This window comes from Dipteris shenzhenensis, chromosome 19 (assembly GCF_047967505.1).
Source record: "Dipteris shenzhenensis isolate YYH24624 ecotype China chromosome 19, Dip_SZ_1.0, whole genome shotgun sequence".
Classification (NCBI taxonomy): Eukaryota; Viridiplantae; Streptophyta; class Polypodiopsida; order Gleicheniales; family Dipteridaceae; genus Dipteris; species Dipteris shenzhenensis.
Genome location: NC_141614.1, coordinates 12,853,399 through 12,869,081, shown reverse-complemented (window position 1 = coordinate 12,869,081; position 15,683 = coordinate 12,853,399). Strand labels below are relative to the sequence as shown.

The following is a 15,683-nucleotide window of genomic DNA, read 5'->3' as shown; positions in this document are numbered from 1 at the left end:
TAAGATTCATCATACCACTTTTCAGGCTCAAGATATTACAAGTAGAGCTTTGCCGCTACTCTACGCATACAATCATCTCATCTTCATTGCTTTAGACTGCGCTTCTACCCCTTGTTGCCACAGGGTTAACAACTCCCTCGGACCGATTCGATTACCCATCATTGGGTTATGGTTGAGTCTGTAGACGATCTTGTGTTGTGGTGGTTTTTACCCAATGAATATGGTAAAGATGGCGTATGAAGAGAGGAAAGGAGAAGAGTGGAGATCAGGAGATTTTGTCACTAGATTTAGTTGAAAATGTAGAAAATGTAGAGAGATGAGGAAATCTCCAAGATGCTGACCACAAATCTTAAAAATATAGAGAGCACACCACAAATGACTAATTGTATGACTAATTGTACACTAGATTTAGTTGAAAATGTAGAATATATACAAACTCTTTTAGGGTTAGGATTAGGGCATCTAACCCTTCCCTTTATAGCACTCTATGTGTTAGTGCTATGGACAATATCAAACACATGACGTTGAGATGGTTTCTCAACACCTTCCCTCAAAATCAACATCATGAAGTAGGCCTTCCCTCAAGATGATAATTCTAAGGAATTGAAGAAGGATTGACCATTACATTCCATCACATCCCTTTAATGGGAATGTCCTTCTTCTGAGTCAAACCAAGACCTTGTCGGTGCTTCTCAAAAAGCTCTTTGCCAAGTGGTTTGATAAAACATTTTCTTGCTATCACAATGCTGCAGTGTGATGTCACCAAGTAACACTCTTTCTCTAATGAAGTGCTCTCTGACATCAATGTGCTTTGTCCTAGAGTGATATGCTGGATCTTGGCCAATTCTTGAGCCAATTGATTATCTCAGTATATTATTTTTTGCTTTGATTCATCAAAGTAATCTGTTTCTAATAATAGTCTTTTGAGCCATATAGCCTCAAAGGCACCTATAGTGAGTACTCTATATTCTGCTTTAGTTGAAGACAAAGAAACAGTTGGTTGCTTGTTTGACAACCATGATATAGCACCTTGACCAAGAAACAATGTATATCTTTGTGTGGATCTCCTAGTCTCATGATCTTTGGCATAGTCACTGTCACAATATCCATGCAACCTTAGCTGACTTCCTTTGTATTCTATTCCAAACTATCATGTTACCTCTGAAGTATCTCAAGACTCTTTTTGCTGCATTCCACTGGGATTGTTTTGGATTTGCCATAAACTGTGCAAGTGAACTTACTGCATAACAAATATCTGGCCGTGTGATAGTCAGATATATAAGAGATCCGATGAACTATCGATAGTACATGTCACTTGGGGGGTGCACTACTTAGAAACCCTATGTATCACGTGGGTTCAAGGGGTATTTAAAAAACCCCTCAACTAAAATTTTCCCCCCAATAAAAAGACCCCTCTTTACTTATGAACTAAGTGATTTTTTCCTAGAGTTGAATTTCCTATTATTGTAAACCTGTTAAAATTTTTCAAAAAGTTAAATTAAAATACCCCTCCTTTTGAATGCATGTGGTACACTAGATTTTTTTGAAGTGAACCCCCTGAGACGTGTCATTGAGGGTAGGCTTTTCTGAACCTTTAGTAAGTTTCAAACTCTATTCCATGGAAGTAGTTGCAATCTTTGTAATCTGCCTTCTTTAGGAGTCTGTCAACATATTTTAGCTGACTCATGAAGGTGTTGTCTGAATCTCTCTAGAACTCCATTCCAAGACAATAGTGTATAAGTTCAAGATCTTTCATGTCGAACTCTGCAGGTAAGTCTTGTTTCAACTTCTTGATGAGGCTATCATTGCTTCAGGTAACAATCAGATCATCTACGTATAGAAGTGCAATAGTAATGTCTTTCCCTTGAACTTTGTAGTAGAGAGTATGATCTGCATTGGATTTCATGTATCCCAAGTTAGCAAAATATTTGTCGATTTCGTTGTACCTTCTGGATGCTTGCTTTAAGCCATATAGACTTTTCTTAAGGTGGCAAACCTGATTCTCTTTCCCTGGTTCAACATAACCTGCTGGTTGTTGCATGTAGACTTCCTCATCTAGATAACCATTGAGAAAAGTATTCTTGACATCTAGCTGGTACATATTCCATCTGTTGAGTGTCGCTAGTGGTACCCTGAACCGTATGGAATCCATGCTTGCTATTAGAGCATAAGTCTCATCATATTCCTGACCATATTGCAATGTAAATCCTTTTGCAACTAGTCTAGCTTTGTATCTTTCAATGCTTCCATATGGATTGTACTTCACTTTGTAAACCCATTTGTTTGCTATGGCTTTCTTTCCTAGTGGAAGGTCGCATAATGCCCAAGTATGATTCTTATACAAGGCTTCCATTTCTTCATTCATAATAGTTTGCCATTCTAGCTTGTCAATTGCATCTTTGAAGTACACTAGCTCTTCTGTAGCCATGATGGTAGTCATAAGAGCACAATTGGTGGTTTCAACTTGAATTGCTTTTCCTTTCTGAGCATACGTTAATCTAGCTGATGGTCTGCTTTCCCTAGTAGACCATTTGAGTTGTTGTTGCTCTTCTCAAGGTGCTTGCGAAAAGTCTTTATCTTCTTCATCAACCTTTTGTAGATGATTGAGTAATCGGTGTGTCTATCTCATGTGCATTTGATGTTTTCCATTCTGATTCCTCATTAAAGATTACATCTCTGGAGATAATGACCTTGCGGTTGATGGGATCATACAGTTTGTATGCTTTACTTTCTTCACTGTAGCCAACTGTGATGCATTTGCGTGACTTCGCATCCAATTTTCTGAGATGGTCATCATGTATGTGGGCATATGCTATGCAACCAAATATGTGGAGATGCCCAATGCGTGGCTTTTGTCCAATGAATGATTCAAAAGGTGTCATACCCTAAATCGGTTCGGTCGAAAGCTGATTAAGTAAGTAGTTTGTAGTGGCAATTTCTTTTTCCCAATACTAATTCGAAAGATGCTTTTCATTGAACATGGCTCTAGCACTCTTTGCTAAAGTACCATTCTTTCTTTCAGCTCTTACATTCTGCTGAGGAGTATCATCACAAGTTAATTATCTTCGAATGCCAATACTTTTGTAAAAATTCATGAATATTGAAGACATGTATTCACCTCCTCTGTCTGATCTCATGACTTTGATCTTTTTGCATGTCTGGTTTTCTACCATGGCTTTGAATTCTTGAAATCTGGAAAAAACTTTGATCTTGAATTCTTGAATTCTTTAAATCTCATTGATCTTTTGCCTGTCTGGTTTTCTACCATGGCTTTGAATTCTTGACATCTGAAAAAAACTTCAGATTTTTATTTCAGAAAGTAGACCCAACAATATCTACTGTAGTCATTGATGAAAGTCAAGTAGTATAGTGAACCATTGATGTTGCTGGTATGGGCATAACCCCATACATATGTGTGAATTAAATCAAGATACCTCTTGCTCGAGAGGTGCTACAAACTTTTCCAAGAAACTATAGCTTAGAAATTCCAATTGCCATATTCTGATTTTTGAGTTCTATCAAGCTTTTGAAATTTACATATCCATATCTCTTGTGCCATATTGCAGAGAGTGACATTTGTTGTTGCAGTTGACCTGACATGGCATGCAAATCTGGTACTGACACTAGCATTCTGAACAAGCGTCCTTTCTTGAGACTGCTTTTACTAGGTGATATTCTTTGGATTTGTCTCTCATTGTGCATTCATCTCCAACAAAGATGACTCAATAGTTGTGTTTTGTAATTTGACCAACTGACAAGAGGTTCTTGCGGAGCTTCGGAACATAGAGTACATCTTTCACCAATCCTTTTGTACCAATGAAATTGTTCATAGGGACAATGCCTTTCTCTTGAACTGGATTTGATGTGTTATCTGCAATGTAGATAATGTTCTTCTGTCCTTCTAATGGTTTCATCTCTGTGAACCATTCCTAATGTTTTGTCATATGAGATGATGTACCGCTGTCGATGTACCAAGGATCCTGATATGCTTGATCGACTTGATAACTGTATTTCCCTTTTGAATTGCAATCAATGTCAAGATACACTATCTCAATCTTTAGCATATCCTCACTTGCAAGAAAATGTTCTCGGGTTCATTGGCATAATGACCGTGACTTGAATATTCACCGCGATGATTTCCTCTTCCACGAAAATTCCCTTAATTATTGCTAGATTGACTGCCTTGGTTGTACTACTTCTTGCGGCAATCTCTTTCATAGTATCCAAACTTATGACAATAATTGCACTGAATGTTTGATACGTTCGTGGATGCATTCCCTCGTCCTTGGAATCTTCCTCTGTTGGAATGATTTCCTCTTGGTTACTGATGTTGATGTTGCCAAGGATAATGCTAATGCTGACTTTGCTAATGACTGTTGTTGATGATGACAAGTTCACCGAAATGATCTATCTTTGATTCTATCTGAAGTTATGAGTGCTTGATCCTTGGAATGACCTTTGCGTGCATAAATGGCTTGTGTCCTGGGTTCTTCACCAAGTAACACTGACTGCATCTCTTCCAGTGTTGGAATTTGCCGTTGAATGGCAATACTCTAGACTTGATTCTCATATCCCTCTCCTAGTCCATTCAGGATGACTTGAACTATTTCTGTGGGATTCATGGTCTCTCCTACTACTACAAGTTGATTGTTGTAATCCTTGATCCTGAGTACGTAAGTATGATCGGTTTCATTGCTATTGCAAAAAATCTGGCTGATTTGGTTTCTCAATGTGAGAATCTTGGAAGTCGTAAAGAGTTGTGAACATATCCCATGCTTCTTTTGATGTCTTAATTGTGTTGAGCTGTCCTAGCATGACATCTTGGACATTCTACTTGATTAAATGATATGCATATTCGTCTTTCTTATTACATTCTCCTGTGCTCGGGCAATGGTAGGATCTACTACAGGTGTGGACACTGGTGCTGCAGCTATAGATCCTACTACTGGTGACAACAATGCGAGTGGAGCTAACTACTGATGGTTGGATTGTCCAATGGTCTAGGTGTAGACCCATCGACATACTCCTATTTGTATTGAAGTACAAGAATGGTCTCCATTCGATATTTTCATGTGCTTACAATGTAATTAGAGGTGTCTATCTTAGCAGATTTCTCCAAATTGAGGTTGCAAGTCGTAGATATGGTGCAAGAAATATACTCAAAGTGTTTTTGAAATCAATGTCTAAATCAACTGCAAAACACTGTCTGTCTCAAATGCTTTGGAGTTCTCTCCACTATGGATGATCTAATGTACTCTGAACTAGAAGATTTCGTAAATAGAACTTTGTAGCCCCCGATTGTGAAGCTGCAGGTCATGTGGTCGCGTTATTTGTAGGCGCCCATGAGCATTATGCCAATTCTGTCAGCTGCTAGTGGAGTGGCCTAGGGCTATTGGAAGATGGTCATTTGCAGAAGGTCAGGGTCGTTTGCTATGATCGTGTGTTGAGCCTTTGCAGTTGTTGCTAGATGCCTCGTTGGAGTGTTGCTAAGAGTCCATGAGTCGATCGGCTCATTGGAGGTGACTGCACATGCATGTAGCCGCTTAGTGCCGCTTGTGGGTCATCGGCCCCGGCTACTTATGCGTCATTTTTGTTGTTAGAGAAGTTAGCCGTCAAAGTAATTGGAGCAAAGTATGGCAGGTTGTGTGGAACTTTGTTGGGCATGCCACAATCCACTTTGAAGCCACTTATGTGATCTAGTGACATTGTAGTTGGCCGATGTCGTGGCCATTAGGTGGTTGTAGTAGATGTAGGGTTGCCTTTGTGAATCAACTAGATGGCTTGCTAGAGTTTGATGGAGGTGGATGATGGTTGTTGGTGTCATTTGGATGTGAAGTAGTTGCCTTAGCTTGCGAAAGCCTTGTGCTGGTTTGTTATTGCAAAAAAGTCGATGTTGTAGCCCGTTGGCTGAGTTCAAGGAGCCCTATTGTGCTTGAATAGGCGTAGTAGATGAGGCTCTCCCCATCTCTTGTAACAAGGATCCGAGAGAGAGTAGGATCTCTAAGTCCTCTCTCAATCCACAAGTAGAACAATAGGGTAGAGATCTATCTCTCTCTTTCTCTCCCAAACTCAATGAATCTCTCTCACAAAGGAAAGAACATAAGAACAGAAGTCTTCTCTAAGAAATGGATACAAATGAAAGGAAACTCTTTCATTAATGGAATGAAACATGAGCTCTCAATCTCTCAATCAATCACACTCTCTCAATAATCATGATGCCTCAACGAAAGGCAAGGGACCTCTGATACCATCACAAAATATGAAGAGAGGAAAGGTGAATAGTGGAGATGAGGAGAGAGAGCATAGCTAGAGAGCACACCACAAATGACTATTTGTACACTAGATTTAGTTGAAAGTGTAGACTATATACACACCCTTTAGGGTTAGGGTTAGGGCATCTAACCCTTTCCTTAATAGCACTCTATGTGTTAGTGCTATGCACAATATCAAACAAATGATGTTGAGATGGTTTCTTAACAATATATGGCTTGTTTTTAATATTTTCCTTGCAATCCACGAATACTATATATTGTTTGCTCAATTTGTAAGAAGCAGTGTCAACCATTTCTTCAAACGAACACACATACTACCCTTGAAGAGATATAGCTCTTAGAAGAGGCTACTGGTTGTTTGAGCATCTATTTGTTGATTTGGGTTGAAACTAAGCATGGGTAGATGGTCATCAATGGTGGGGGGCATCTCCAAGATTATTGCTAAATATTCATTGTATTTGGAACTCTCCTTGATTGTTTTGTCATAATTACCTCAGATCTGTGATGCATGTTTGTCCAAGGCTCTAATGAGTGTTTCTTGTCTTGTCTATTTGACCTTGGAGTATCTATTGATTAGGGGCCAAATTGCAAGGAGCATCTTCCTCATGTGGATCATGCTGATTGGCATCCCATCGGTAGTGATAGGGTACTGCATCAAATGTGGGATGCATTCCAAAGGAAGATGGAGCTTGTAAATACTCAATGAGATTCTTTTCTTTGAGCAATTTTAGTCTATGCTAAGCAAGTTGTGGCTCTAATTTCTCTTTTAATTTTGTAGTGATTTGCACTTGGCAAATGTGCATGGAAATCTTGGAGAGATCCCATTCTCCTGTTGACTGCATGTCTTGTATTGCCTCCAAAATTCAACTATGGAAATTACTAGGCATGTGAATCCTGTCTATATCCTTATTCAACTCTTGGGTGGGTGCTTGATTTGGATTATCCAATTGGTGAAGTTCATTGATGGAATCATTGATGGCATCTTCCATTGAAAATTCAATTGAGATATGAGGAACATTGGCCATGAGGTTGGCCATATAGTGTGGGCACCATACATTCTCTCTTCTTGGGTACTATGATGGCTGAGAGACACGTATTTTTTTCTCTATGGTTTGCATCATTTCTTCCTTCACCCTTAAGGCCATGTCTTTCGCTCGGTCCTTGGTGGTGCGATCCTTTGTGAAAGTGGTTCCCTTCTTGGAGGATTTCTCATCACTACGACTTAATTTATAGTCATCACTGTCGTCTTCAAAGTAGTCGATCATGCCATCCTTGATGTCAGTTGCATAGCTTCATGAGTGTCACTAAAATGCACATAGCTACTGCTGACTTTTTTCATATCTTTGCAAATGGATTTTTTCAACCCAAAGATGAACCATGCAATGAGGTACTGGTCGTCACAACGGGGAACACACTTGGCTATTAACCCCTTCATTCTTCCCAAATATGTTTGAACCTTCTCTTTTTTTTTCATTTCAATATTTCCCAATTGGAGGGTGGGGTCATCTTGTAGCCTTTCGGTTTTGAACCTCCTTCTGAACTATTCAGATAACAGTGTGGCTCTTTCTCCTACGAGAAGGTCTAGGTACCATTTCGAGGCCTCATCGGTTACAGCCATGGGAAACCAAGTAGCTTTAGTTTCATTTGATTGGTTGCCACTTGCATAACACTATGCATCGATTTGATTGGTTGCCTCTTGCATAACACGTTGCTTCAATTTGATTAGTTTCATTTGATTGCACAACACGCTGCTTCAATTTGATTAGTCTCATTTGATTGGTCGCCTCTTGCACAAAACACACTGCATCGAAGAGTTGAAGAAATCTAATAGGATCCCCTCGTCCATTGTACTTTGGTGTTTCCAATTTACCAAAGTGCCTTCTTTCATTATTTTTGTTGATGTTGTTGTTGCATCATTGATCGAATAAATCTTCAGGATGCATAGCATCGTTTACTATTTCTTCTTTAGGCCTTCGATCCTCCATGTTACTTGTCAATGGGGAGAGGTTGAATTCTTGGAGAGCATCAAGGGTAGAAGAAAGATATTGAAATTAGGCAAGTGTTAGCCTTTTGACAGGTATGGCATGGCTGATGGGCCGTCACCACACACTCCGGGCAAGCTTGTGTGGCCATCACCACCACCTTAAGGGCGGATTCGAAGGGGGGAAGTTAAGGAGGTAGGAGGGGGGGTTAAGGGAGTTGGGCGGGTGTAGAGAGAAATTAGAGAGGGGGTGTAGAGTGAGTATGGAAAGAGGCAACATGGGAGGGGGGGGAAAGAGAATGGATGAGAGGTGAGGAGAGGAAAGGGGGGTGTGAAAGAGGGGTGGTAGAGTTGTAGAGAGAGGAAAGAGGCGACAAAGGGTATAGAGAGAGGAAGAGGGTGGTGGGGTGGAGAGAGGTAGGGGGATGATGGAGGTAAGGAAGAGGGTGTAGAGAGAGGAAGGGGGTGGTGGGGTGGAGAGAGGAGGGGGGATGGTGGAGGTGGAGAGAGGTAGGGGGATTACCTTTAGTGGTGGAGGTGGAGGTGGAGAGAGGAAGAGGGAGTAGAGAGAGAAAGTGGGTGTAGAGAGAGGAAGGGGGTGATGGGGTGGAGAGAGGTAGGGAGATGGTGGAAGTGTAGAGAGAGGAAAGAGGTAGCAGGGTGAAGAGAGGTGGAGGGATAGCGAAGGTGGAGTAAGGAAGAGGGTGTAGAGAGAGGAAGGAGGTGGTGAGGGGCAGACAAGTACGGGGATTACCTTGAGTGGTGGAGATGGACGGGGGGGAGTTTTAATAAAAAAGTGGAAGTGGAGGGGATGGATGATGGAAAGTGATGGTGGAGAGTATGGGAGGAAAAAGTGGAGGTGGTGGGGAGGGAGATGATGGGAGGTGGAGATGGTGAGTGGACGTGGAAGGAATGGATGACTGAAAGTAGTGGTGGAGGGGGGACATTGACAAAAAAAGTGGTGGTTGGGGGGGGTGGAAGGAAAGTGGAGGAGGTAGGGGAGGAGCTCGACCGAAAAAAGTTGTGGTTGTGGTGGTGGATGGAAGGTGGAGGACTAAAAATGGAGGTAGATGGAAAATATGGAGGCTTGACGAAACTAAGAGATGGAATTGGCTTGCAAAAGTGAGGGGAGAGAAATAAAGGGCAAGTGGTGTTGCTTTTATAGGATGTGTGGGGTTTAAGGGTTAATTTTTTTATTAGTGTATTAATGTGCTTATGTAACTCAACATTTTTTAGGATGTAAATCCAATCCTTTTGTACCAATTAGGATACATAGTCTGAAGGTGCTTCCTTTTCCACTAGAGAAGACTAAGATCTTGAGGACACTATCTACAAAGGCGGATGGACATAGCTGTAAGGAAAGAAAAAGGGGAATTACATGGCCAAGAATGTTAGAAAACAAAGATGGAAGTTGCTTGGTATAACCGACACTTCTCTAGTCCCTTTGACTCATTAGACTATCTCTCAATGTCATAAATCTCCATACCTAATCTCGGCAACACTTGGAGTTGTCACCCAAAAAAGCTCTCCCGTTTCTAATACCACACATTAGCATCTTGATTTTACTCCTCCTTGTCCTTTGACTAGCTTTCTTCTTTTGGCAGTCCTTTGCAAAATGCCTTGGCTAGTCACAGTAGAGGCATCCCTTCTTTTTCTTGCTTCCATGAGATCAAGAGTCCTCCTCATCATTAGTTTTGTAATCCCTTCTTCTTGTCTCATACAACAAAGGCTTGTTACTGGATCTATCGAACTTCTTCTCTCAAGCTTCTTCCTGTGGAAGTATGGACACTAGCTCCTCGAAAGTAGATGGAGGTTGCTTGCTATAGCAAACACTTCTCTAGTCCCTTTGACTCATTAGGTCTCTCAATGTCATAAATCTCCATACCTAATCTTGCCAACACTTGGAGTTGTCACCAAGAAAGGTTCTCCCATTTTTGCTACCACACATTGAAATCTTGATTGGAATTCTTCCTTATCCTTTGACTGGCGTTCTTCTTTTGGTGGTCCTTTGCAAAATGCCTTGGCTAGTCATAGTAGAATCATTTCTTCTTTTCCTTGTTTCCACTAGATGAAAAGTCCTTCTCATCATTAGTTTTGTCATTTCTATTCTTGCTATCGGGCTTGCCTTTTCATGTGCCCTTCCTCTTGTCTTGTGCAACAAAGGCTTTGTTCTCCTAAAGAAGATTGAGCGAAAAAGATATCTTCCTTTACCTTACATTCAATTAATTTTCCAATCACTGGGCATTAGTAAGATTGTTGTGAGTACTTGATCAAACGAGTGTTCCTCGATTGCCCAATCTGTCCTGCCATGCTCTCTAGATTATGTACCAAATCTGGAGCGTAGTGGTTGGTCAAGTATTACAATATGTGGCTAAAAAATCTTATTTCTACTTTCAATGTCCCTAACAGATAATGCCCCATAGATAATTCTATCTATATTCTTTAGCTAACATTCTCAAACTCCCAGGCATCGATCTCCCTTCATCTCTAGATCGTTCTGCATGGGAGATTGTATCTAAACCACCTTTTGGAACATTTTATGTCCAATGTGGCAAGTCATTGGCAGAAATCAAAGTTGCACGAAAAGTTCCCATGCAAGAAACGTGGTGGTTCAGAAACATTTTTGAAACGCGTTTGAATTAATAGGAAATGGCGGGGATAGGCTAAGAAACGTACATTTTTTATCACATACAATTATTGGAGAGCACTAATCAATCAATGGTCAAACAATTGGATTCTTGGGAGTTGTTTCCATGCTACCTAGGTGCATGAGCACCCAGGCGCGTGACAGTGACAAGGACTTCGGTGCTCAAACAAGACCACCGGTGGCTCCAAGGATTTAATTGGCCACCGATGGCTCTCCTGTCACTGTCATGCGCCTGAGGTAGCATGGAAATAGGACCTTGGAGGGAATAGAATAAATGATTAGTGCAGTAATGATCAATTGTCAGTGGTAGATTGTCTACCTCGCGAGAGTCTTGTGTCACATCCGCCTTCGTTATGCACACACCACGATGAATGTGTTACATGTGTCACCATCATAATGCAGAGCTTCATTGATGCAAGACCCGCCATCATCTCATGTCAATAACTTGCCCTTGTTGCCTTTTTGTCTGGCGCACTTGTATATTAGGCGTTTCCAAAATGTTTCCGTGTTTCAGAAATGTCTTGATTTTGAAACATCAGGAAACAGGGTTTCCTAAGTTTTTAAGATGTTTCCTACAACCAAGGCAGAAATTGACCAAGACGGCAGGAAGATCCTATCATTGATTTGACGGTAGTGATTTGCATCTATGCAGTGAGTGGGACAGATGCTCCAGCAATTCATATACTGCGAGAGACTAAACAGACTCTTGATGTTTGGGATGTACCCTCTTCATCTTAAGGATGTGGATGTTCTCCTTCCCACGATTGTTTGGGATACTTCTTAGGATGGGGTCCACCATTCTTACTGCTCCTTGATGTGTTCAATTAATCCTTGTTCAGTTTAATTGGTTAGTCCCTTGGTGCTTTTCTTTTAAATAACAAAACTGTTGTATAAGTCTCTCTCTCTCTCTCTCTCTCTCTCTCTCTCTCTCTCACACACACAAACACACACTTTTTTTGTGAGAATACACACACGTGTCACACACATACATACATACTTTTTTTTTGGGGTGAAATCCATTTAAGCTTATATTACAAGAAAGAGTCCCAAAAAAAGGGACAATCGGCATGAGAGAGACACTCACACACGGCCCCCCCCCTCACATGAGCATACCAAAAGAAGAAATAGATTATGTGTATAAGGGCGATAACAAGCCGTGATTAAACTGTGCAATCATTTCAGGCCTCATCCAAGTGATTGTTCAGGTAGTGATCTTGATGGAGACCTCTATTTTGTAAGCTGGGATGAGGATTTAATTTCTCCTTGAAGTAGATCCACCAATGGATTACCAACCGCCTCCACAAAAAGTGCAGGCTCATCCAGTAACGACTCAGGTGTATATTGGAATGAATGCAGTCTAGTTTGGGTAGCTTACGTTCATTTGTTCTGTTATGTACACTGAATAAAGTCGCATTTCTTTCTAATCTGGAAAAGAATGCCTTTTTTGTATAAAGGCACGGCAGTTAGCTAGGCTAGTTTCCAATATTTCTTTGTTTCCTTTTTACTAACGGGATGGGATTTGTGCACAGGAAATTGAAGAATATTTTGGGGACTATATGCTTAACGACAGTCTAGGTGTAATATCCAATGCACATGTTGTGCTTGCGGATAGTGAGCCTGAAAAAGCCCGTAATCAGTGTCTGGAACTTGCAAAGTTATGCTCCATCGCTGTTGATTTTCCCAAAACTGGAGTGGCTGCCATTTTACCTGCAGACCTGCGACCCGCTCAATACCCTGACTTTATGGAAAAAACTGATAAGCTTACATATATATCCGAAGGGGTACTTGGAAAGCTGTATAGATCAGTTGTACAGAAAAGTGATGATACAAGAATCTCCTCTTTTACAAGAAGAGAGGCAGCGAAATGTTATGATGATGATCTGCAATTTTGGGGCTTTGAGCATTATCTGGAAGAAGCAGAGGCACTGAAAAGTTGCTATGATGAAAGCTGCTTGCTTTAATGTATCAGTATGATGTTAAAACTGAGGCAGAGATGTTTACTGGTAATATCTTAAGCGTGTCCAAGTGGTACCAGAAGAGGCCAGGTGACGTGAAAGAGAGGATTCAGAGAGCTGTGAGCTCTTTGAAAGCATCAGCTAGAAGCTGGATGAAAGGTAATCAAGACAGCATAAAGGAAGATGGTTTTGATCAAACAACAGATTTTTATAAAGAATTAGCAAAGCATCAGCATGGTTCCACGTGACATACCATCCAGATTATGTTTGGAGGACGATTCTGAGCATGGACACCTGTTAACTTTCCCCTGGGTAGTTTATGACAAGCTTTTGGAAATTAATAAGATTAAAAATGGTCTGTGAATAATCAAATGAAGATTCAAACCGAATATGAACCGTCTGATAAACCTTTTTAAAGTGAGGAAGGATGGAGGTAACAGGCTGAAAGTCGTGTATTGTAGAATTCATCCAGATTGTTTTGAATGAGGCTACTGCAAGATGGGACACACCAAATATAGAGCAATTTCAGGAGGAACATCGTCAAGAATTGAGCACTTTGATTACAATACAGATATTTTCCACCCTGTAACAGAGTACGGTAGTTGCTATGAAAGGGGCGCAGTGGCAAGTTTGAGAGAAGAATGTAGAGTGTTGTTTGAGGGGACATGTACAGCTGGGCCAGGCTTGGAATAGAAAAACGTTTCTTGCTGTAAGATCATTAGCCAACGGTTTGCAAATGATACAAACCTCACCCCTCAAAATGATCCGCAGTCAATTGAGGCGATGCTCCAAAGGTTAGATATCTTCTACCTTGCCTTAGGGCCTAAGATTAATTATAAGAAGACCAGGTATTGTGAGACAAAAAATGAACCCCCAGAGGTCTTATTGAATAAAGGGTGTCAATGGATCAAAGAAGGTGAGGTATTCGTGCTCCTGGTCATTCCTATGGGCTTCAAATGTTCAAACAAAAACAGATGGGATTGGGTATTTAAAAAGATTCGGGATAAGATTTCCAAATGGCAAGGACTTCAACCCTCTTTGTCTAGAAGGAAGTTTGTGCTCAACCACTTTATGTATCCCTCAGTGATCTACTTCATTTTTTGTTGGTTTCCTTGCAAAAAGGTTGTAACACATTAATTTGACGTTTTGTACTTTCCTCAAGGGGGGGGGGGGAGTTGGGACAGAGGAAACTGGCCAAAGTAAGATGGGATTTCTGCACTATGCCCAATGGCAAGGGGGGTTTGGGATTTCTAAATGTTGAACTCTCCTCTACCTGATTCATGGCACAATGGGGTCATAAAGGCTATTAACAATCCGAATTCTCTCTGGAGAACTTTGATCAAAGGTAATATAGAAAAGATCAGACCAATTAGGTGTAAGTATTGGAGACTCTACCAAAAGGGGTGGCAATTTTTGTTAAGGAACCGTATGTGGCAAGAGGGTCTGAAATTTGGTTGAAATTTGGAAGTGCATATGGAGAGACTAGAAAAACGTGAGGCCATTTATAAGATGGAAAGGAATCTTGAGTAACACGAGTACCCTTGCAGTAAGGACCCCATCTAGTTTTCCATCATTCATAGTGACTTCCCAATTGAGGATCACAGGATCGAGGATGCTGTAAGATTAAATAAAAAAGGACGACAAGTTTGGTAGGATATTTGGGATAGGAATAGACATAGATGGACAGATGATATTATCTTGCAAAGAGAATACAAGATTAACAGGTTCGATCTTAATCTAATTCAGGCATGAAGAGATTTGTGGGACAAAGACATGCTTGCTTGGATGGGAGGTAGGCTTCAACCTTCACCGAGGAAATTCAAGGGGGCTGAGCAGAGCTCCTTGCTCCCAATACTAGTTTTTGCTGATAAATAGGAGTTGATTGTGGAACTTAACAGGAAGTGGCTTGAGATAGATAGCCCATGGACATGGCTTAAGAGATTCGATAGAGTCTAGCAGAAAAAAATACTAGAAAAGTAGTCTTGTCTTCTTTGGCTCATCCTACATAAAGCGGTATGGACATCAAATAGGGTTAGATGGATTGGCCTAGGGGATGAGAAATGCTCCCATTGTCAGAGAACGCTTGTGGACATTCCTCACACTTTCATGAATTGTGCATACTCGAGTCAAGTCTGGGACTTGTGAGGAGGAATATCTCTTTCTTCCCCTCCCATTATGTTATAAACTCTTAGAGATATTCCTTAAGAAGTCATTGTTGACTGGACATCTCTTAGAAGCAATGTATTGTGGAATATTTGGGTTCAGAGGTTTAAAAAGGTGAAATTTTTTACGTTGGTTTCTCCTTGCTAACGTGGCAGTTGACCTAAGGCTCGCATTGAGAACATGGAAAGAGTTGACTCTCCATTCCAAAAGGTTCATGATTGTTTGCAAAAGGATGCAACGCTCATCAAACAAATGCCAAAAATGTGGCAGAAAGTCACAGAGGCCCTGACGGATCTACAACCCTAGGAGTCAACCAATCAAGCAATGGATGACACTAAACAACTACCCCCTAAGCCTTGTTTGCAGGTTTCTCTCTTTGAGCCAAGCCCTCATCTCAACTCCTCCCCCCAAAGCTGGCCTTTTTTGAATCCGGTCATTCCATTTGTCCTGGTTTTGGTTTTTCTACCATTGCTATTCCTAGAAGATTTCTCGGAAGCGAAATTGAAGTCAGCCCCTTCATCCTTCTTGCAGAAGGATGTGCCTCTTCATGTCTTAAAGACCCTGCCACCCTATAAGCCGATGTGCTCTAGGCTTGGAACACTAGTTTCTTCTCCAATCACACTAGAAGGGAAACATAACTATCATGTCCTACAAAAGACTTGGGC

The 15,683-nt window shown here is 41.0% G+C and overlaps 1 pseudogene across 1 annotated transcript in view; it reads left to right on the top strand.

The window, feature by feature from the left end:
* Positions 1–13,485, top strand: part of LOC147890102 (putative RNA-dependent RNA polymerase 1) — a 51,130-nt pseudogene extending 37,645 nt beyond the window's left edge. Inside the window, exons 5-6 of the transcript XR_015542702.1 lie at positions 12,083–12,234; positions 12,430–13,485. The product of XR_015542702.1 is annotated as a putative RNA-dependent RNA polymerase 1 (transcript). The remainder of the gene's footprint in view (positions 1–12,082; positions 12,235–12,429) is intronic.
* The last annotated feature ends 2,198 nt before the right edge of the window (positions 13,486–15,683 follow it).